The following is a 25,130-nucleotide window of genomic DNA, read 5'->3' as shown; positions in this document are numbered from 1 at the left end:
ACACGGAAGCGAACAGAAAAGAGAAAGCATGTTCTTGCTATGAGAACAATCTGAGGTTTCTTTAACAAGTAGCCCGCTTATCAAATTAAGCTGTCAAAAGCACATTAATAAAAGGCGGCACAATTCCCTGCACAGAGAAAGTGCGGGCAGAAAAAAACATGAAAAAAAAGGAGAGAGGAAAAAAAGAAAAAAAAAAACTCTTCGTTTGCTGTGTAAAAAGACAGTCCATCAAGGGCAGTAATGGTTTGCAAAGACTCTCACTCTCTTTCTGGCCCACTCATAATATGATTATCGAGCCCCTATTGTGAGGGGCCAAGATGCAGAGTGTCACTCATTTAGATGGTGAATAATGTCTTGGGCTTGGATGCAGCAGGGATGACACTCATTTTTAAAAGAATTATAGATGAAAGACCATCTGAGGGGGATAATGTGGCTCCAACAATTAGATAGGATGGTCGAGGAGTAAAGGATAACAGGATTAATCAGCAAGACTGTCATTTGCCCACTTATTAAAAACTTAAAAATGGGTTCCGTTTCCACAGTAAGTGTACAGATGCTATGCTGTTACAAGCCAGACCTACGCTCATTGTTAACACCTTTATTTTTTTTAAATTAAACGCTTTGTCATTCCATGGCTGTCATTATGAACAGAAGGTCATTCGCCAACTTTCTGTCATTTTCCAGATAAATTTTAAGCTGTTTTTATTGCTTACTTTTTAAAGTTTAAAAGTTTGGTCTCATCTTATCCTCTTAACTTCCACACACCAGTAAGAGCACCCTGCTTAATAGACCAGGTTCTCGTTGGAGTTCCAAGATCCAAATTAATACATTAAGGCGATCAGGATTTTGCAGTTTACCTCTCTATTTATATACGGTACAGCCTTATTTCTCTTATGAAGATGCATCTTTTTTCTTTCTTTGAACTTATGTATTTTGCTGAGGTTTTATTGTAATCTATTCTTTTTTCCCTATTACATGTATTAAATATTTGATTTTTATATTTGATTAGCTGTTCTGTTTTGTTGTTTGACTTGACTTTAAAAACCGTTTGGTGATATTATGACCACAAATTTGGTCACAGTACCTTCATACCATAACCTTTTAGAGGCTGAGCCTAAATGTGAAGGTCAGAATGTCCAGAAGTGAGACACTGACTGAAATGTGATGCTGTTGTTGCTGAAACATGAAAATAAAATAAGATACCGTGACCCAGAGTTGTCAGAATACAGAAAACCACTAGGTGCCCCTAAATGCATAAATGACTTGAAAATCAACAATGCTAATTTTGAAGACCTTATCTTGTTCTCCCCCATCTTAACCGTCTTCCTTGTGATTTCTATGCTGCTCAGAGAATAAATAAGCCTTACGTTTTAATCTAAACGTAATGTGACAGAGTCAGCTGAGACTTCTCATGCTTAACTCCAAGCCCTTCAGGCGTTTTACTCCAGAGACTGATTTTCTCACACCCTCAATCTGCATGCCATCCTGTTTTCTTTTGCTTGGCCCCTGAGAGAGAGGGGGGGTGGTGCTCTGTCATTGCCCGGAGTGGGCCGGCAGTGGCTGGACGTGACGTGGAGGAACTGGGACTGTGCTGTTTGGAGGCTGGAGCCACGACAGGTATCCCCCGCACTTCCTCAGCTATTTATAAAAGCATGAGTCCAGCGCTGGGCCAAAAATAAGACAGAGGCCATTTTTATCCATAATGATAAGAACAAAAAAAAAAAAAAAAGACTCCCTTGTGCTTTTGAATACACACAAACACACAGGAAACAGAAAAATACCCAAGTGGGTAAATAACAGAAAATGAAAAAAAAGTCTTCACAAGACAATGAAACCATCTTTGTCGCTCCATCAAGCCCACGTGCAAATCCACACACACACACACGTATACAGAAGACAAAAGTCAATATCAAGGCTGAGCTATTTCTGTAGCAAGCACTATTTAGGAAGTGTGGGCCAGGTGCCAGCATTCTCTTCAGTATCGTCTGGCCGTCATTGCAATGGGGCTGTTATACAAACTCACCTCTTTCCTCTCTCACCCAGTCTTCACCATTTCCACCCAATCCTCTACTCCATTGTCACTACCCTGTGCGCGTGTGTTTCTATACATAAATAAGGTTATATTTGTTTTTCCACTGGGTCGAACCACTGTGCCAGGTGAAAGCATCTATTGGCGGGATAAAAAGAGTGGCTGGTGTGAGACCGCGAGGCCCCACTCTGCCCAGCAAACCTTGAAGTGAAGCAGTGGACTGGAGTTTCAAACAAAGTGCCCCCTCATTCATTATACATGCATCTGCACTGAAAATCTCCTTCCGCAACGCCATCTCTTCTCCTCCTCTTTCTCTCTCCATCTTCCTCACTCTTTTCTCGCCTCGTCCCTCCTCAGTTTCTTTCTCTCTCTCTCTCTCTCTCTCTCTCTCTCTCTCTCTCTTTTTTCTCAGACAGAGCATCCATAAAGTATGAATAAAATTAATGACATCACGAGCTGCACTTTGGAAGGGCCACTGTAGGAAAAAGCCATACATCACAGAGCAGAGGGAGTTGAAAAAAAAAATGTTTAAAAAGAAAAAAAGAGAAAAAGAAGAAAAAAATTGACCAAGAGAAAGAAAAGGGGGTGTGGGTGGTAGGCGTTGCTTCACTCTTCTCCACCCTCAGGGCACGTTCAAATTGCTGAATGTTATTGTGGTAATTAAGTTTGAATTCTTACACCCTTTTGTAGAAAGGTTTAAACATTATAAATCTTTAATTTTTTAATTATTTTTTTTTAAATTTTGTCTTGTAGCTGTAGCTCCCTTCTTTTCCTGTACATCTCAGGCCTCCTTTTTTTTTTGATTCTTTTGCTCAGCTTAGTGATGCATGTGGTCACAGCGGGTCTATTCTGCACATTATTTTATAGGCTGGCCTTCGGTCTGGGAATGGCACAGATGACAGTGGAAAGGAACAGTTGTGTGGACTTTGGCAGGACACCGTCTGGTTAAATTGTGAGCTCTGAGCATGAGTTGTCCAATGTTTTTTTTTTTTTTTTTTACAGCAGTATTCCCTTGGAGTTGAAAATCTGTAATTATGGTTAAAAATAAAGCATTATGTCTAAGACTGTACTATTGTTTCTTAGAGCCGAAACAAATAGATTCATCAATAGCACTGACAGTCATTTGAAATTTTGTGCTACTTTGTTTCGTGACAAAAGCAGATTCACACAAAAGCCTGACTTGGTAAATTTCCTGTGAAGTCAGTGTGAACACAAGATCTGCTAAAAATACCTGAGCAGCAAATGTGAAGCTCAGAAGCAGCGTGGATGTGGAGCAGTGGCAGCAGCGGCGCCTCGGATTGTGGCAGCCGACTGAGCGGCGGGGCTTTCAGATGGATCTGAGCTTGTGTGAGGCCACGGCACAGAGCTACCTCTGTGCCGTCTCACTGGACTCTGATGCGGAATGACTTGGCTACGTTAGAGTTGTGACAAAGATAAATTGCAGCCGCTGGTAGACATTTCTACTTTTTTTTTTAACCTCACTCTCTCCCTTTCTATGCACCTTTTTTTCCCCCCTTCATTTTTGTTGCCATTGGATGTACTCCAAATATGTCCCACACCAAAGGGAGATGACGAAAGGGAGATGTCAAGAAGGGTATCTCTTTCTGAAAATATCTAACATGAACTTTAAGAATCTCTCAAACGAATTCCTTAAATTCACTTCAATAAAATTTATGCTAAACTGATATATATAAAAAAATATTATTAGCAGGTGCACAGATTAACTGTGAAATACTGAATACTGTCTGTTACAATAAATTGAAATTGTGATGAGCAGTCACATAAAGTGCCTGATTGGGAAAATAAATAAAGTAATTTCTAAACATTTGGTCTTTGATTCAATTTTATTTTGCCGTTTAACTCCTGATACTGAGGCATTTAGTTTGATATGAACCATTCGATGTTTAGACAAAGAAGTCCTACCTCTGTTCTACTCTAAATGTTTCTCTTTGACTTATCATTCAAAGTCCTCTGCTCCCTGCACTCCTCCAGCCTTCTGGCCTCCCAAGACTCTCACTGTCCAAATATTTCATAGTGCAGGCCTCAACTATGGCAAGGTGTTCTGGGTGTCTCGTTAGGTGGGCTCCAGCTGACGATATGATTGTGTGGTCAGCACCACTGAGCGCAGACCACCCAGCAGGCAGCTGCTGTAATAATGACCAACAGGCCGGGCAGGAAACAGGAAACAGGATGAAGAAGGCAGGACATCCTGTTCATCTAGATCAGTGTGCTAAGCATGACATCACGAAAGCATCACTCATTCAAGAAGAATAACCTGATCAGAGGCCAAACTTTATGTCGCTCTGCTTTTAACTAACCCCAGCTAAAACCCATTTCTGTCTATGTTTTTCTCTCTCTCGGTGTGTGTGTGTGTGTTTGTCTGTTTTCATATTCATCACTCTTCTGAGTCTGCCTTATCAGCCCCTCACATTGACACTGTTTTCCAGACTGCTCCATCATCCAAGACATCAAATCAGTATGAGAAGAAAGGAGAAAAAGAAACAAAAACAACATGCATTTTCATTTGAATATACACCAGCAACAACCCCACAAAACCAAGACAAGAGAAGCACAAACATCCGAACACACAAGCACACAGAAACAAGACAGAAAAGCGAACGTGCACTCGCGCAAACCTCCCAGACACACGGCGCATACCGACAGACAAACACACAAAGCACAAAACAGCAAACACAAAGCACAGCACAGCCAGAAGTCTACTTTATGCAGAAATATTCTAAAGTGTGTTTTACAATACAATTAAACATCAAAGCCTGATATATTCCTCTGTGATCTTTAACACCCCAGCGAACATCCCCCCCCCCACACACACACACACCAATCCATTTACAACACACACAGAAAGTTGCAGAACGTCACTGCTAATTACTAGATAGAGATAGAAGAATACTTTGCATTATCATGCAAAAACCAGGACATATTCAAATATATGCGTTCAACCCACCATAAGCCACTCAAGGACTGAGTTGTTTATTTTAGATTATTGACATTTCCTAAAATTTTTAGATGTAACTGTAACTTCTACATCAAACTTAAACAGACATTTGGATAAAAAAATTCAACAATTTGGACAAAGAATTAAATAAATGATCAAGTGGTGAGGTTAACCCCTGCACTTTTCATTAGGGACTAATTATATTAATGCATTAAAAAACATAGCAAAACAAACAAAAAAACAAAAAAAGAGTAAGTATTAACAATGAAAAACTTATTTCGCCTAAAACAAAATGAAACACATTTTTTTCCATTCAGTCATTATAAGACATAAGTATTTTTATCTTCTATCAAACAAGCAAAAATATATTAATCTTGACAAAATGCTATTTTTTAAATCCAGAAAACACAATGAAAATTCTCAGTAGTTGAAGTTATTATTCTCATAATCTAGAGTAAATCTAATTGTCTACACTTGACTCTCATATTACCTTTTCATTTGAGCCAAAGGGCACGAAGTCCAATTACAGTTCTTCAATATCTATTTTCAGATCTTGCCAAGCGGCTATCTGCAAATAAATGGTTTACTGGTGTTTAACTGAGCAAACTCTGCAAACTCCTTCCAGAATATTTGAAACTATTAGTGAAAGAAAAAAAAAACTTTAAAGCATAGCAAGAAGGGGCTATTAAACTATTTGCTTAAACATAAATATATCTGATGTTTTCATTAAGAATAATGTTTTTATAGATCAGGTTTTCCATGAAGAAGGACTCCTAAAATGAGCCTTTTGTGCCGTTTTAATGTCTCTGCTCTGAGCAGTCCAGAGGTCTTATAGCAAACATTTTACACCACTTGAAAGTTAACTTTCTCATTACGATCAGACACATCTCTAAAGTTGTATACGGGCTTTATCTTACACATTTTGGGACGACATATTGGACCTTTATAACTGAAGATGTCTGCAGCAGTCTATTCCACACCAGAGAACTTTTTTAAACGCAAAACCTCGCAAAACCCCACAGCTTGGGATACAACGTGTCCCTTCCCCTCACTTAACTAAAGCTCTGCTGAGCCCCTGGTGTACAGCAAAGTGACCTGACAATCGGCTCAATGCCCCGGCCAATCAGAGGGACACGTGACCTCCTAATCCCCCCTCTGTGAGAAAGGGTAAGAGTGTGTTGTCACTGTTGGTTTTGTGAATCAGCGCCCAAAATCCCAAATGATTTGCCGAGAGGTTGGAGGACCTAACTAAATAAGAGAAACAAAAGCAGTGCAGGCCAGGTAGCGTGGGTGTTGATGCGCTGAAAAAAAAGTGTGTGTTTGTGTGTGTGTGTGTGTGTGTGTGCATGAGAAAGATCCAGGGTTTCGTCTGTGCACTGGGATGTGCTTGCCCACAGCACGCGTGGATGTGTGTGCGTCTCTGTAGGGTCTGAGAGATTACAGAGCTCGGATGGCAGAGTCCTCTGTGTGTAATCGTGGGTCCACATGCGAGTCCTCACCTTCCTCTGAGCGGATTAACCTAACGCTAAGTCCCAAGAGAGCAACAGGCCAGATAGCCCCACAGAACAACTTCATTGACAACAGTCAAAAAGGAGCGAAGGCCAGGTGTGAAATCGTTTTGTGGATAGATAAATAATTTAAAGAAATCAACAAAAGAGGAAAAAAAAAGAAGAAGAAAAATACTGGGACAATGACCAGGTCATTACATCCTGTTAAGTGGTGAAAATGTATTGTTAATGTTGCGTTTACGTCAAATTGGGACATTTTTTTTCCTACATATTGAATTCACTGAGAGAAGCAACGGAGCACTAAGTGACTGAACGCATGCAGTCCGTTTTAGACAGACAAACAAATCAAGTTGAGCTGCTGTGACAGTCATCAGCCCTTTCCCCACTGAGAACAGCACTTTTCAAAAAGTCAAAGTATTACATATTTGCATTACACAGGAGTATTTCAACTTTGATCAGTTTTGTAGATCTCAGTGCTTTGTGAATATTGCCTTCTTTCTGTTAATAAAAAAATACAGCTGCCATTTTAAACTTTTAAAATAAAACTAAACACACTGATAAAATTACAAAATCACAAGTTCTGATTTATATAATTAAGCTAAACGATCAAAACTTTGTGTGCTCCACTGCTGGCCTTAAATTACAAGAAAGTGTGCTGTGGTATTTTTATATAGACAACAATCTAAGGTTTTCAGGGGCCTCGTTAAGCATAGAAAAAAAAATATTCTAATTTCACTCTAAAGCAGCAGCAAGTGAAAGTTGCCACATGTTAATTATGTTGTCCTGATTAATCCATCTTCTCTCTGCAACAGGTTCATCGGAGCCACCTGAGACCCAACTGAGCTCACCTTGTAAATATATATGACATTTCCTGTCGTACAATAAGTCAATCACAAAGTCACGGAGAGGGAAAATTGTAAAATTGTAGCTCAGACTGACAAATCTTCTCCAAGAGACTGATTTATTGCACTCTGCTCTGTGTCTCTGCATTGGATAAGTGACCGAACCATGTTCCCCTGTAGGAAATGACTATCATATGAGCTTGACTCATTTATTAGAATTATTTAAAAACTGTCAAAATGCACCTTATACCAAAAAAACTGGGATAGCTGTGATCTGTTGTGTACTTCAGTTCTGATACGCATACATAAAGCGAGGCGTTTTTCTGTGTGTCTTTTGGCTGTGTTTTACCTAAATAGGTGATAATCAATTGTGTTTTAGCTGTGCGTAAATTAAACATAATTTTGTTGTCTTTTAGAGGATTTAAAAGTTGTTTTTTGATCTCCAACTGTAGTCACAATTCTACACCAGGTCATTTTTTTAGACTTGCCTTTTTAGATGTCATCTCTGAGAGGAATCAGAGTTAAGGAGAGGGACTTTTCAGTGTTTTTTTTTTTTTTTTTTGGGGGGGGGGGGCTTTGTGCGCCTGCATGTGGTCATGAGAAAGCTGCACAAGGTCAACACACAGCACAGACACCGCCAAATACAAGACAGAGACGCATCTTGACTCTCCTAATAGACCCTAACCTCCTATTTGATGTCACCTTGTAATTACAGTAGCAGAGTTGTCACCGGCGTTAAGTCGACAGAGGTCACAACAAATCGATACACGCAGTTAATGCACTTTCAGGCAGCGCGCGCATGAAATAAATAAATAAATAAACAAACCCTCCTCAAGTTCTACAAAGCGAAAAGAAAAACAGCCTGAAAAGAAGGGCATGATGGAACTGTTTCTCGTGCGAGAGTGAGGGTCAAGTGTTGTACTTACTTTTGTTTTGCTCTGAAATCGTCTCCTGGCCGAAGAGAGAGGAGGAGGAAGGGGGGGGGGGAGGCAGGAAGGGACGGAGGGGAAACGTAGAAATAAAAATTTTAAAAGAAAAAAAAAAAAAAAGGAAAAAAGAGAGAGAAACACAAGAAGCGGTCCGCCGGCTCGTCTGGCCCGGCCGTTTGACAGGAAGGTCGGAGCCGCGCTGCCTGCTGGGGACGGAGTTCGCCGAGACGCACTTAAAATCCAGGAGCGCAACTTAGCAAAAGAAGGCGCCGCTTAGAGAGGGGAGGAAAAAAAAAAGTAACGTACAGTAGCTACGTGGTAGGAGTCTGTATAATATCAGAGAAAACTCCTCTCTCCCTCTCCCTCCCTCTCTCTCTCTCCCTCTCTCTCTCGCTCTCTCTCTTCGTCGCTCCCCCCACCCTCTGTGATCGGACAGTGTCTGCTCTGGAGGCGGTGAGGACGCTGCGCCTGTTCTCTCTGCGAGGTGCCGGTGAGCGGCGAGGGACTCGGTGGAGGAGGTGGAGGTGAAGTGCTGTGGAGCTGTTTCTGGTCCTTCCGTCAGCGAATGCCCCCCCCCCCACACACACACACCTCTAAACCTTCTCTACTCTCCCCTTGCGAGGAGAAATAAACGTTTTTGTTTTTTCTTTTCTCCTTTTTTTTGACTCCTGAAAAGGGGGCGGTCTCACATTTCCCAACTCCACTTTAATGAACGAGGCATGGCTCTTTATGCTTTATTATCGCGTCAGCTCCAATTGAGTGGACGCACAATTAACTGCTCAGGAAGGACCACTAGAGGAAGACGATGGGCTGATGTCTACTTTAACTAATGGTCCAATGGAAAGCACGATTAACAACTTCAGAAAGCTGCCAAAGTTGAAGTTCTTGTTGTGGCAGCTTGCATTTTCACCTACTGGCTTTTGCTGCATGTCACAAGAATTAGGTTATGGCAAAACTCTCTCAAACTTTTTTTTTTTTATCTTAAAGGTACTCAATGCAACATATAAAATCAAACATAAAACACGGCTATCCCGAAATACATCAAATGGGGCAGTTTGAAAAAAAGTTTAGTCCAGGAGTAATTCGGAAATGCTGGTACGTACTCAGTGTAAACAAAGCACATGGCTGAATCTGCATCTACATGGAAGTTTGAGTCTCATGATTGACCCACACCAGGCTGGCCATTGTCTGTGTGAATAAACACGACAAGTGCAACATCTGGGAGAAGACATTTAGGTGGAAAATATAAGGGTGAATCTGCTGCTAAAAGCAAAAGACAAGAGAAAGACTGAGTAAGACAACTGTCAAGAATAAATATTAGAGATCAAGCAGGGTGATGGAGCTCTATAAAGACAGAGCTTTGCAGTCAAACACACGCTGCTTTTGCAAAACTTTTGCTAGACTGGTACATTTGACCTATTTTCAGTCACTTTGGCTTTTTCTTGTAGGTAAAGAAACACACATGGAAGCTGTCACAAACTTTGCTTACACATTTTTTTTTAATTTAAGAACACATTAACCATCAATATTGGAAGAACACTGTGTGGATTTTGTTTCTTTCTTTATAATCGTGTTTATTTTTTTTTTTTTTAACCAGTTTTCTTGACTTTGCCATGGAGACTTTTTAAAACTGCCAAAACAGCAGAAGTAAGAAGGTGGAAAAAGTTGATTCTGTGCATTTAAAAAAAAAAAAAATTTTCCAGAAAAGTTAGAATAACAGTAGAATACATAATTTTCTTTCTAAATATAATAATTATAAAGTAAGAACCACTGAAAAAAACTCAATTTTACCCTCATTTAATTCAGTTCAGCAAAATAAAGTCCAAAAAAACACAGTCCGATCATTTGGTTTATCTTGGTAAGTGAAGCAAAAAAGAAAAACTCAATAATTCTTTCCATGCTCGGGTTTCTGCGAATGCTGCCTACTTTCTCAAACATGAAACTATACTTTCTATCTCCCAGGACCCATGCAGCTATCTCACACAGATAAGCCATGACACAGACAGTAAGCACTGGAGGAATTACCAAGTCTTTATCCATCCAGCCAAATGATTTCAAAACATCCACTCTATTAGTGTGAAGATAACAATTAGAGCAGTAAGTTTGCCACTTCAGATAAGACGAAGAAGACAGGCAGTGGTGTGGCTTTTTGTAAAGATGTGTAGCACAGATATGTACGTCTTGTAATACCACAGTTCTATTATACTCACATTAAATGGTTGCTATATCAAATTAAAGACTGTACACGTCTGCCCTGAATGATGCTTATTATACTCGTATTGTGTCTCATTACAGTTGGGTTGAGAACTTCCAGGCAGTTTTACTAAATGTGGATGAATGATAAAGACCAATCTCATGAGTCTTGCACTGCCTTACACATACAAATGCAGAATAGTGTAAATAGGCACAAAGGAGATTCCTGGGCTTTGCCTTTCTCTGGTGTTCACCTGTTGTAAAGTGCATTTTGCCACCCAGTCAGTCAGGGTAGGAAATAGGGGGGACAACGCTTAATAAATAAATCAAGCTGGATAATCTGTTTGACGGGCGGACATTACAGCATGTAACTGAAGCCGCTGGTGTCTGATGACTCTGGATACCACCTACACATCACCTGACCCTTTAATCTTTAATAGCGTTTCCTCTGGACCCCAGACCTCCATAATAAATCGATAAGGCGTAGTCTGTTAGACACCATTGGCTCATAAATGCAACATGGCAGATATCAATGGCATTGCATATCAACGTGCATGAAGCAAAGCACAGTTTTCACAACTTCAGCAGACACAATTTCACCCCCCCTTTCAGACCTCTTAGTGTGTGCAACATGCATTTGCATTGACTCTGTTGGTGACATGTTGACAAGTATGTGTATATGGGTGGTTTTGTGACTGTACCACATTCAGCGTTCCTTCGTCTTCTGTCTTACGTGCCCTGGCTCTCTATGCAGTCTGCCAGCAGCTCATTGGAGAGGTTCTTTTAGTCTTCACAATGCTTGAGGTTGACTTTCATTGGCACCTAGGAGAAAAAAAAAGTAAAGTATGTGAGGAGAGGACAGATGAACCTGCTACTGAAGTAGTTACTGTTGGCATGTATGTGCAAATAGCTGCATATAGTGGGTAAAAATCTTTTAACTGTTTTTTTTTTTTGTAATATCTGCATGCACATGTGTGTGTCGAAATGGCCATATTAGTACAGAGGAATAAATTTGAGATTGAGGATAGAATACATTTGAATGTGGAAAAATCATTAAACAAGGCAAGTGTTGGGTCATGCATATTCATATATAACTCACTGACTTGTCAACTGGGAAAAGGAAAATATGGAAAAAGCATACTTACAGCTTCACTCCTTCCTCATACTTTTAATGCAAAGCATAAGGAGAACTGTTATATATTTTGTTCTCTGTATCACTAAATGTCAATAAGACAAAGCCAGCTTAAAGTGTTATTGCTAGATGATTATTGTTCTTGTTCTGTGTGCTTACAAATGTGTCACATTATACCATTTAAATTTGATAAATTTCTGTTTGGTACACAAATGAGATGAGAATGTTACAGATTTGAAACTGTAGATTGTGAACTTTTCTCTATGATATGATATGATATGATATGATATGATATGATATGATATGATATGATATGATATGATATGATATGATATAATGTAATATATAATGTATGATACAAATGTTTTGTTTTTTTTAACTAAATGAACCAATTGATTTGTTTCTTGCCACCTGAACCTTCCTGGACCAAATAAATACTCCAAATATATGTTTAGCTGGACTTGAAGGAATAGTTCAGAAACTTTAAACTTATTGTGGGTTCTGTGGAAAGGTAATGAAACATTAATGTTTTACCTGTAGCATAAGTTTTTGATTGGCACCACTTAGGAGAAATACAGTTTAAATCTGACCACAGTGGTGGCCTAAATGCTAATGGGAGCAGGTCAGAGACTAAAGTGGATTGTTGCCTTCCTAAAACAACTCCAAATGTGAAGGTTTTATAATGATTTGTATAAATGCTACCATAAAATCATTTACATTGTTGTCAATTTCACCTTACACAGGTATTTACAAAGAAAATTACAGTGATTTGCCAGTGCAAGTAGTGGCAGCAGCTAACTGTTGCACTTTCATGAAGCATGGGGTACGTCCTGCAGGGGTATAATATTTCTTCAAACGAAAATTGTTTAAAAAGCCATCGACAACAGGTAATACACTAATTGCTTATAACCCTTCCACACAACCCCATGTCAAAATAATGTTCTGAAAAGTGTTTGCGTGTGCGTTAACGTGTGGGTTGACAGTCACATCAAATCCTGGTGAAAAAAACTAAAATTTGTTTTACAGTTTGCCAAGACCATTATGTAATTACAATATGTCACAGTGTGTGGATACACACTTTAGGCCTTTGGGTAAATGCAGTTTATTGTGAGGTTTGGCGTATAAAGGCAACAGGGGAAGCTGCAACTGGATGTTAAGTCAAACACATAAGTGCGGTTTGGAGATATTGATCTTGCTTGGATTGTTTCTTAAGCCTCTCCTGGCAGTCACTTTACAGCATGTGTCACACACAGATGCTGTCTTAGACATACACGGAATGGCTCATCTGAAAATTTGTGTGTGTGTGGGGGGGTGGTTGTTAACAGATAAAAAGAGAGAAGGAAAAGACTGCCTTTCTCAAGCAAAAATAAAAAATAAAAAAATAAACACAAACACATTTCCAGGGCAAACAGGAACAGCCTGGGCTCAGTGCAATCTGTTGTCGATCATGCTCACGTGAAAACACAATCTGCCTGTCACAGTCGATGATGTTGTCAAGCACTCTGCCTCACCGCTCTGGAGAATTAGCCAGCTATTACAGAGGCACAAGGAGACACGGAGAGTATTTGTTGTATGTCGGATACGTCTGAGGATGCTTCCAGCTTTATTTGGTATTTACAGATTTCAGTCAGTCTTCCTGCACTCGTTCCCTAATGATTTTCGGAGACATTTGGTATTTTGACAGTAGATTGATGCTACACGACGTGACGACCAAAGCCTTCACAGTGGGGACAGAAAGACCTGCAGGCCATTTTAACTTACAGGCTCAGCTGGGAAGCTGAAGACTCCCCTTTTTCACAAGTGTTTGTATATTGTTGTGTACTTTTCTTCCTTTGAGTTCTGAGAGTCTGAAGGGCACAAGTCATTGGAAAAATATAAAGCCACACAAATAAATTACAATATTTCCTGAAGTTTTTTATGATTGAGATCATACACTTTTCAATGGGAAAGTATTTTACCCAGAATATGAACTGGTTTAACAACACATTTCTGTCACACGTGATCACGTTTTTCGCATTAATCAGGTTAAATTTTTAGTGTTTCTCTCTTACATATCTTTACATTCCATAAATCCCTCAGATTGTACAACAATGTGTTTTATAACTGTTATCTTTTTTATAATTTACTTTTATTTTATCTGTTTGTTTATTGTTCCCACCATTGCACCATCCTACATCCACTCTTTGTCCAGTTTGCCCAGGCATGTCCAGATACGCTCTGTTTTTACACAAAACATACCTACTTTAGAAGTCAGATCACATATGAAAATTTATATATATATATATATATATATATATATATATTTCTCTTCCCCACATTTGGTCTTTGTGTTAGTCATCTGAAGCCGTATATTTTACATGATGTGAAGAGCCTTAATAATAAGGTTCATAATGAAACTCAGAGGGCAATGTCACCAGTAATTATGTCTCAGGGATTCCACCACTGTACAATATAGTTAGGAGAGCAAAGGTGATGAATCCATTTTAATTAATTCAAACCATACAAATACATTCCTCTAGTCGACATTCATCAATTGTTAATTATATAAAGAAGGGAGTTAATATCATGAGACAGTCTTCATGTGTAAAAAGAAAGCAATTTTGTCACGCAAACGTGGCATTCCCTCCCAACTTCAAGGGATAGTTTGGACATTTTGAGAAGGAATTTTGTTGAAAAGGTTATGAATAATGTAATATCTTACTGTAGATAGCTCTTCAACAAACTCATTTTGAAGAATACGTTTTTGTGTTTTAGCTAACAGCTAGTCAAAACAGTCATGACCATCTTAAAACAGCCTCAGTCTCACAAATTTAATAAAAAAAAAACCTTTGCACTTTTACATTGTTGACAAAGTATTTCTGCCAGTATAACCATGTAATGTTAAACTGATGGCTGTGCAAAGTTTTATAAAAACAATAAAAACTCACCAGAAATTACATTTAGGCCCTACATGGGTTAGCGGTTAGCTTGTAAATTCTGTCAGAATAAAACATATTTCTCCATATTGTTGTTACCTATAACAGGTAAGATGTTAACTGTTCATAACCTTTCCACAAAACCACACTTTAACTTGTTTGTGCAGTTCCTCTAATTTTAAACATGAGATTCCTCAATGATAACAACAGTTAATCCATAATGTGAATGATTTGGAACCATATGCACTAGTACCATGAGGTGATTTGCCTTCTAAATGTTTATTGTGACATTTTAAAATGTCTGGTGAAATTTAAGGTCCATCTAAATGACTTGCCATTATCATGCAGCCATCATAAGCTATTAATTTCACTAACCCCCTCTTATTTTTTTTTTATGAATACCACATTACTTTATAAAACAACATAAGGGGTTACAATAATCTACGACAAACTTACTTAATTTTGGCCTTAAATGAATGGCAATTTTGTATACTACATTTTATACAAAGGAAAACCAAAAAGAAATGAGGAAAAAGTTCAGTTTGTTTATTATTGGCTGATGTGGTCCAGTATTTCAGTAAAACCGTATAAGGCATTCACTTCAATAACACAGTTTGTCATTGTGGTGAGGCCAGTACAAACATCTCGCTGACATCTCTTGCCAGCTTGTCAAGTATAAACTGAATGGAATAATAATATAGTCAGAAAGTCTCCTAAACTGTAATGGCTACAAGATAAGCTCTTTTCAAGCAGCGTCATGTGTGAGATTTGCATGTTGTATTTAACAAACAGCATTCTGTCAGTACACCTTTTCTGAATTATGGATGAGGCACACGCTCAACAACAAGCTCTTCTTTTGTTCTGCCTGAGGCTCGAGTTACATCACAAGAACGGGGTCCTGGTCCTGGTAGTGCATTGGCTGACTCAGCTGAATTGTTGATCAAACCTGTTGCTTCTCCACTTATTTACACTGTCATGTATGTATTTGTGATTACAAAGTAACTAGGAAGTACCCCTCTTGGATTTAATGATTTTGGCTAGACAAACAACGAAACGACATCTGGATATTTGAAAGAGAAGAAGTCACGTTGACATACAGTTTTGATTAATAAGGCCTGATTACCTGCTGACTGATTTTGTTTATAATCAAAACAATTTCACGTGTGTCATTAATGCATATACCTCATGCCAGGTGCCGTCAGTGTGCCATCTGCTCCACATGAAACTCACACACACACTGCAGTTAAGTGTGCTGCCTGCAGGGGAGGTCTGCACTCTTCTCAACACAGCATAAAGAGGTACAGCACGTGTCGTAACAAGAGGTATCCCTCAGTTAAATCCTAAACCCTTTATTTAATGAATAGAATTATAATGTGCTCATTTAGTAGAATCATCTAAACATTTAAGCAAGGCCATTTTGAACAGAAATGAAATACCAGTAACAATTATCCCACACACCAAAATTTTAATTATTTTCATTTTATTTTTTTCTCTTTTTTTTTTTAAATCCCTGACACTGGTGATTTTCTAACCCCTTCTTCTGCTTCCATGTCTTCTCGATGAATAGCCAGCCTAACTGTCATGGTTTCTGTCTGTATATCAAGGGCTAAATGTTCTTTTTGTCTCCTCTAGATTGCTCTGTGAGGGGGGTGGGGGGAAGAAACTGACTTTCTGCTAATGATTTTTCCTCCTTTTGAATGGTTGGAAAATAATCCTCATATGAACTGCTCCATGTGCAGGCACAGTTATTTCATTGTTCTTGCTGCTCTTTCTCTAATTGTGCCTATAAAGGAGAGATGCCAGTGTTACTTTTGTTTTGGTCTCAGTTCAAGGGGTGTTCAAAAGTGTTTCTTGAAGTGGTGTAAAAGCTGTGTCTGAAAAAGCATTATTAGTGTACAGAAGTGTGCAGAAGTGGAATTGACCATAAGCCTGTGTGGGTTCCATAAAAATGTTAAAAAAAAAAAAGAAGAAAAAAAGGTTCATGCTTACTTAAATGGCATAAATCTGCTGAAGTGTGGTCCGCAGTTTCATGTTTCATACACTGGTCATTCCCAACACTAATTCCACCTAACTTGTATTGTTTAAATCCCAAATGTCGCTAAAACAACTGACCTGTTCAGGTGTGTCTTGGATTGTCCTGGACTGTCCTGAACAAAACAAATGGTCGTGAACCTTTCAGGTTTTCTGAGCAATGGATTTTGTTCTCTGTGGATCAAAGTCGTTCTTGTAAACCCAGCAGATCCTTGACGTCACCATGATAAGTAAAACTTCTAAGGTAGGGGTGGGCAATCCTGGTCCTCGAGTGCCACTATCCTGCATGTTTCCCTTGTTTCCCTGCTCCAACACAGCTGATGCAGTGGTTAAATTACCTCTTCATGTTCTGTAGAAGCCTGTTAATCGCCAATTGATCCAAATCAGGTGTGTTGGAGCAGAGAAACATGTAAAACATGCAGGATAGGCACTCAAGGACCAGGATTGCCTACCCCTGTTCTAAGATGATTGGTCTGTAACAACATTTAGGTAGGAAGCACATTGCAGTGCAATGTGTAAATGAATTTCAAGACCCAATGTTTCCCAGGGCTTCCTTTAAAAATAGATATTGTGATCTCAATGGGACTTACCTGGTTAAATAAAGGTTAAATAAATGAAACATTCACCAGCTAAACATTTACATTGTAACAAACATGGTAATGTCACCCATAAAAAACTGGTTGATTAGTGAAAAGCTACAAACTGAATGAATGAAAACGAATTTACTTGTCAAGAACATCATTCGATAAAGACTGTTGTAGTTAAAGAAACCAAGTTAGTAGTAATGGGGTGTTACGTCAGTTTGTTTCTTTGAATCATAACAAAGACTGTTCATAGTAAGAACCATTTAGAAAATTGGTCCTTCGTTCAGGGAAACCATATAGCGAAACATTAATATGCCTTAATTTATTAATATGCCTTAATTTGAAAGACATTGCCTATATATTTCTGCAGCATTGGTAGGATTTTGTATTCCTACTCCCACATTACTCATGACTCATTTTATATTGCTGAAGCAAATAGATGCAACTTTTTTTATAAAGCAGCTATCTTGATCATAAAAAGGTTTGCAAAGCTCTAACATAACCTGTACGACTGTGTAGGAAACTTAGTTAGAAAATTTCAAGATCATAGCTACAGTTTTGACCATTTCTTATTTATGTCACTTATAATTTTTGACAAGGTTTCACATGACCCATGTGTTTCAATGTTCGAAAAATCTGGAATGTTATAAATTCCCTTTACTAATCATGACACAGCAGAAGTTCACCCTGCAGCTGTTGACCTCTGCCAATTCTCTTGACAATTAAAGATCACTCAGCATGGCTGTGCAATTTCTCCCACACTCCTAACAAGCAGCTGATAACATCTTGCTGAGAAGGAAAGCAAGCGCAGTGGAATATATGTGTCTAAATGAGGATTCCCCAGCTCAGATGTGCGATTGCGAGGCCAAGCGACTGAGGACTCGGGCTTGCACTACACGGTGGAGCTCGGCAGACGATCGGCGGCGTCTAAAGCTCTTTGTGCCTTCAGGATCACCCTCGACTCATTCTTATTCATACATGATCAGAGGGGAAGCAGGCAATTGAGATTAGCCGCAGATCAAAAGAGCTGCGTAGCGCCAGCGCTCATGTTTTGTAGATTTAGGCGGCCCCAGCACACAAGTATTGTATCATAGCTGAGAAGCGTCATACTGTTTTCTGGCCTCATCAGTGCTCAGGGGGTGGAAGGAAAAGAAGTTATCATACAGGAGGACGCACTGCTGCTGGAAATCTTTCAAAGTTAAACAATGAAAAGAAGAGCAAAAAAAGAAAAAAAAGAAAAGGGGACTACTAGGGGCAAACGGACTACTGTAAACCATTACAGAACCAAAACACATGTGCGTTCCATACCATTGCAATCAAAACTACTCCCATATGTGTAAACGGTCTCGGCTCACTTATTATTTGTTTAAAAAATGAAATACACCTTCTACAGTGACACACATATTGTAACTCAAGAGCATCTGGATCAGTTATGCTACTAAATAACCATAGAAACTAACACCGTGATTCCTGTCACAATCAAAATAGAAAATTAGATAATTACTTTTAAAAAGTGTCTTTGAATTGAATTAAAATACATTGAAGAATGAAAAAAACAGAAACAAACAGGAACCTTATGTCTTTCTGGTTTTCAATTTAGTAAATTTACCTTTTCACGCATGTGTTAGGTGACTGTCTCAACTTAAAAGAAAAAGGTTATTCCTTTATTCTAGCCTTTAGCACTAACAAAAAATATATATTAGCACTATAAATAATAATAATATTAAAAAATTCAATGAAAAGAAAAAAAAAAATAAGAGCAGAGTTGGAAAGTTAACTGACGTTCAAAAGGCAGAGTGGCAGCTGCGTAAAAATATTCACTGCCCCACAGAGAAAGAAAACAACACGTTTCCTTAACTCCGCTGACCATCAAAGCCATGGAATTTTAGGGGTAGAAAAGCTAATAGGTGGGGACTAAGCTGTTCCTGTAAAGTGGGTCAAAGTTTCTAAAGGTACTGCTTTTTGGGCGTGTTAGTGGTAAGAGCAACTCTTTCAAAGTACAAAAAAGAAGAACATACAAACTAAAAGTTTGCTTATTTTGACAGTTTTGATTGTCAGTGTTTGTTTGCAGATTTACAATTTTAATCTAAAATAACTTGGACCCCCAAATCTGTAAAAAAGGGTAAAATGAAATCAAAAATCAAATATAACAACATATTTTGTGTCTAATGCTGTAGATATAATCTACCAATCAACCCTAAATAGGAACAAAAATGTTTGGTATTAAATTGCATTTTGTCTTGGCACAAACATCAGTAAAAGAAGGAGAAAAAAAAAGCATTTTTCTTTTGTGTATTTGGTTAGAATAACGTATTTACTGATTTAAAATAATTTTACTTTTATGTTTCAAAGGTTTGCTCAGAACATTTTGCCTACAATAACTGGACTGAAAGGTACATTTTGCAACTGTGAGCAATAAATGAGTAAGTTATCTTTTGGGAATGAATCATTTCCAAAACCAACACAACTCTAAGGCAATGCTTCTTTTTTTTCTTTCTGATAATTTAAACCACATTTCACAACACTTGCAACTGAGAGGCTCAAAGTTATATATATATATATACATAAGTTCAATTTGTTAAACATGCTATGAACTGCTGCGCAGAGTATGGTTTGAAATCCTGGAGGGGGGGTCGGAGGGGTTTTCCGCTGACAGAATCAGATTCAGACAAATAGTGGAGAAACAAAAAAACGGTTAGGAATAGGTGTACTGTGAAAAAAAAAACTCACCCGTGCCTTTATTTCTGCTTCCCCAGGAAGTTACACTCTGCAGTACCAGCTGAGGCCCAGCTCAATCAAATGATCAAAAAAATTAAATAAAATAAAAAAGTGGAAAACAAACCAAAAATAAAAAGACAGTAAAAAATAAAATGTCACTAAAATTAGCTTAAATTAAATGTCCTGCATGTAATAAAGCCAGACCAGCTGGCTTTGAACAGAAACCCTGATTTGGGTTGTGTGTTTGCCCCCGATCTCTGCCTGAACTGAAACCAGGTCTGGTTCTGTCTGACCACCCCCACCACCCAGCTGTCCCAGCTGAATCCACCTGTTCCTATCAGTCTTGAGTAAATTTAGCCTTCCAAAGGATCAGTGTTACCCCCACCCATCCTCTTTACCCCATTCCTGCTGCACACACTCCAATACCTCAGACATTTTGCCAGCACTGGGATATGTGCCCCCTCAAGAATGCTGCCACCTTCACACTTGCAAAAAAAGACTACCTTTGTCCCTTCATACATCCAAAACTCACAGCTATATGGACAACATTCTTTCCGCTGGTTGTACTCTTTATAATCAAAGTTTGTACAGACGAAGCCACTCACAGTAGTATTTTTATTTTGTGAGCAAATATTTCACAGAAGAGATGCCATATTCAAAAAGAGAACTCTACAGTACTTGAGTGAGAGTTTATGTAAACGTTGATGATTTAAGATATTACAGCTTCAACACGTTAAAAATAAATAAACATAGCTGCAGCAAATAATCTTACCCCTTTCATAAGCAGAATTAGTGTACTCTGCGTGAATCATAAATAAATTAGCCACTGGAAGAAATGAACTAACACTGATAGCATCTTGTCAAATGTCAAAACACCAGGTGCAGCGGTATACACCTATAATTTGGTAATTATAAGCTCATTTATCTGAGTGTATCCATGACTAAAATCCGCCTACAGTTTTGCTTTTTCTGAAAACCAAAATGCTCAGGAAATGTTGTTTTGTCATTACTGCCTGATAAAAATCATACATTTCCATCCAAAGAAAAAAAAAAAAAGTCTGGTTTCCCTGTAAGCTGTTGGCATCATGACTTAGAGCCATTTTTTCTTCTTAATGACACATTCGGTACATTGCAAGAATCAACAAGCTTAAATCATAATATCTTCTGTGAGCATTTGCACACTGACAGAGTTTTATGCGGGTGGCACGGGGGTAATTTGATCTAATATTTTCCAGTCACGCTCAAATATCTGATGCCAGAATCTGATGTACATTATGACACCAAACACACAAATTAGTGTTTTGTACATCCCTCTTATCAACTAAATAACTTAAGTGGTGATTGATGATATTAGGGAGAGCTGAGGAGAATATAGATCAGTTTTTTTTTCCCAGAATACATCCAAAAGAGTGAATCCACAGTGAGAGAGTGAAAGCATGGCTACAGTGTGGCTCTGGATGTTGGATATTCACACTTCTGACAGTGAAACATAATTTGTATTGATCCGGTTGTATTGTTTACAGGTTTCTGGGCAAAGATACTAAACTAATCTGTTTTTTAGGATAATTTCTATTACCATTACTACCTGTACCCCTATTTACTGAGCATTTAGTGTTTGCCCTGTCTAGTGTTGTCATGACCTCATGGCGGACAGGAATTCAGTAATTTTTTTGGGTGGGAAAGGAGGTGGGAAGTGAATCAGTGGATATTGGTAAAAGATTATTAAATTATCTCAAGCCTAGATGAGGGATGTGTTAAGTGTTTTGATCAGACACAGTGATGTAACTGTACTGGGGTCATGCTGGTTGAAGAAAGCTGCTAAATAAACCAAATTGCTTGTAGAGACCAGTTTGAGAGCTCTACATTGCCAAGGTCGGACTGGAAAAAGACAAAATAAGGAAGCAAAACTAAAGAAGATCAAAGACGGTAAAAATCAGTTAAAGAGTAAAAGACATAAGAGAAGCCATAAACCAGCAGTGCATTGAGAAATGTTGAAATTAAATCCTGGTGTTTGCGTTTTTGTCTCCCTTTCCATTGAAAAAATATTAAGAATATCATACATTTTGGGGTAGAACAAAATTTTTTACTACAAGTTAAAGATGATAATGTAAATTATGTGGAAATTGTCTCTACCTGCTTAATTCGTTGGGGTGGACCCAAGCCGATGTCAGTAACCAATTGGCAAATTGCTTGCTTAGTCATTGACCGTTTTTCCCTTGTATTAAAGGTTGCTTTTTTTGACAGTTGTTTCCAGAAAATATATATATAATGGTTTGTTGTTTCATATCATAGTTGTTTTGAGTTTATCTGTATCACCTTCACATTTTATTACTGAAAAGCTGTAGAACAGAGGATATAAGTAAGTCACCACTAATAGAAAGAAGTGGCTGTGAATGTCTGTGGGGAAAGGTAACATTTATTGTACGTTTATGGAAATGAGGATGTTTTTTTTTTTCTTATGGAATGTAAAGAAGTATTGTTTATCCAAAGAACATTTGAACTAAGTCATTTTTAAGGTTTATTAGGGGAGTAGTCAGAGTAAACACATTTGAAAAGAAGGGGAAAAGATTTGTTTGGCTATATGAGAACAACTATATACTGCAAGATCTTTATTGTAGGTGTACACATATTTGTATTTTTTGTCTGGGAAAGAATATATTGATATATGCTTACATTTGTAAATTATCAGTATGAACTTCACTCAGTTCATGTATGTGTGCTTTTGTGCATACATAAGTTTATCTGACTAAAAGAAAGATCGCATTTGCCCGCTATGGCTCACAACACTTTGGGCTATGCCAGTGGTGAAACAAAGTGTTCTGTCAGCTGAATAGGTGACAGGCACTCAGCTGTAAATGTGGCATGGCATGTCTTCTGAAAACAGCTTGCACCCTGTTTTCTTTCTTTTCCTTTTTTCCTTTTCTGTTGCTTTATCATTAAATCGTCAACAAAAAATTAAAATAATTACCGTAATGAACTCACTGACAGGTTTATTTAACTCTGGGCGGATTTATGAGTGTTTGTATAACAACTCTGCAGTAGCCCTGGAGAACCCTGCAGTCTGGCTCGGAGCTGCTGATTATGACAATCATTTATGAATTCATGCATGTGTGTGTTACTTTTCTAGATTACTTTAAAAACTAAAGAAAACTGCTTTTTGGCAAAGATTAGACTATGTTTACACTAGTTATATCACCGGATCCTTTTCTGAAATACAGTAAATAACAATTTTTGGGACAAGTGGTCTTTTTAAAGACTATGGGCAGATTCTAATGAGGCAAAATGTCACTTCTGGGGTCCTGGTTGGGATTAAGCAGAAAATGTTTTGTAATTATTGCCCGCTGTCGAAAGCCAAATGGCGATGATGTTTTTGCCTGTGTGTGTGTTCGTTTATCTGTCATGTTAGCAAAGAAGCTCATGAATCACTGGACGTATTTTAATGAAACTCTCAGAATGTAATCACTGGATGTACATCTACAACTGATTAACCTTTGGTGTCACCCTAAATTAATATGGCCACCACAGCTAATTGACATTACAAGTAATAAAAATGGCTGTAATCCAGGCAATTTTGCAAATATTGCGCTAGAATTTGGTTTGTGAGTCATTCCTATCACACACTCTGAGAGCTAACATATCTCACAAGGTGTGTTGGGTTTGACCAAAACCAGGACAACTCCCTCTCTTTTTATCATAAGATGGTCTAAGTCTATAACTCTGGCATGAAAGGTGTTGGGGGATATGGGCCTTTAATTAAAGTTTGGGTTCATGTCAGGGGTGTTACACATACTATTTTATTATAAGAGTTCTCATGTGAAAAGCTGCTTAAGTAAAGATTAACAAGTGACAGTACCAGTTTGGCCTGACTGGTGTATTTTTAGATCTGACATCATGACATTTTTAATACTGAAGCATAGTGTGTCAGCAACACGATACTGTTGTAGCTGCTAGATTTGGTTTGAACTACTTTGGTTCCAGTTTTAGAGACACCCGAACACCTGATAAAGCTTATCAGTACAGAGCTGATTAAAGGGAATCAAATCTCTAATCAAAAGATTCTCTGAAATAAAAACATGTCTCTTTTATTATACAACAATATGTGGTGTTTATAATTCTGCTATAATAAGTATTGTGTAAAATTACAAGTATACATTACAAGTTACTTTAATGCATAAATAAATTTAACTGACTAAAAATTACATAATTCTCTAAGAAATGTGTTAAAGTGAAAGTGTAAAGTAGTTCCAAACAAGAATAGGGAGACTGATGATCTAATGCACATCACTGCTTTCCTCAGACAAGTGTTTACAAATTGGCTTTTTATAATTTGACTTTAACCGATTCACACAGCTCCCACAGACCAAAAACATGCTTGTTAGGTTGACTGGTAGCTTTAAATTGTCCCCAGGTGTGTGAGAGAGTGTGAGTAGTAGTTTGTCTCATTTTTCTCTTTGTGGCCCTATGATGGACTTGCGACCGGTCCAGGGTGCTCCCTACCTTTTATACAGTGACTGCTGGAGATAGGCACCAGCTCTCCTGAAAGGAGAAGTGGGTAAAAGAAATGGTATATTTGAATTAAAATGAACTGGATGTAGTTGAATTGTAACCCGAATCTGATTGCGTTAGATCGAGATGTAATTGGACTGCATCAGAATGACTTTGATTTGAAATGGACCTGTGTGGCTAAGAAATTATTTTTCTTTTGAATCCGCCACCGTTTTCAACTACAGAACTTGAGCAAAAGTACTTATTGGTAATTTGTTGTTGGATGTGGTTTGAGAAAAGTTTTTCTAGGTCCTTTAAGCAAAAAATGTAAAATTTGTACTTTTGTTTTAGCATATGTATGTACATTTCTAACTCTCTTTTAGTGGCACAGGGTACAATGCATGGCGTGAGCTGAGCTGACTTCAATCTGTCTGCCCACTGCTTAGCTCCACACAAGGTTGCTCTGTGTGTGTTCAGTTGCAAAGAATGATGGGAGGCCGTGGCACACAATCACCACTAAGCACATACCTCTCTGTCCCGCAGCCCTACCAGCCCAGACACAAACCTATGGGCTGTATGTTTATCAAATGTCTCATGGTGAGATTGCTGATTTAGGACCACCACTCATGCGCCTTTAACCATAGATTTCATCACAAAATTGCCCTGGATCAAAAATATTTGAAGTTCTGGCTTTAAATCAGTTTTTTTTAAATTAAAAAAATCTGTAAATTTAACTTAATCAGAAATTTGGTTAAACAACAAGGTTTGATCCTGTGGCACTTTGTCTTGATGAGCTTTGTTGGTTTTA

The 25,130-nt window shown here is 38.2% G+C and overlaps 1 protein-coding gene across 10 annotated transcripts in view; it reads right to left on the bottom strand.

Annotated features, from left to right (window-relative positions):
- mef2cb (myocyte enhancer factor 2cb) overlaps window positions 1-20,119 on the bottom strand; it is a 68,813-nt gene extending 48,694 nt beyond the window's left edge. For 3 of the 10 annotated variants that reach the window (XM_037977841.1, XM_017427939.3, XM_017427943.3), the window contains exons 1-2: window positions 19,850-20,118; window positions 11,159-11,279 (exon numbers count right to left, since the gene is read on the bottom strand). The gene's annotated coding sequence lies outside the window, so the exon portion shown is untranslated. Of the gene's footprint in view, window positions 1-8,261; window positions 8,624-11,158; window positions 11,280-19,849 lie in introns of those variants that run through there. The other 7 variants (XM_017427934.3, XM_017427938.3, XM_017427937.3 and 4 more) reach the window with 4 other exon arrangements.
- Between the last annotated feature and the right edge of the window lie 5,011 nt (window positions 20,120-25,130).

The sequence above is a fragment of the Kryptolebias marmoratus genome, linkage group LG1 (assembly GCF_001649575.2).
Source record: "Kryptolebias marmoratus isolate JLee-2015 linkage group LG1, ASM164957v2, whole genome shotgun sequence".
NCBI lineage: Eukaryota > Metazoa > Chordata > Actinopteri > Cyprinodontiformes > Rivulidae > Kryptolebias > Kryptolebias marmoratus.
Note: the sequence above shows the minus strand (reverse complement) of the source record. Positions and strands in the feature narration are given on the sequence as shown.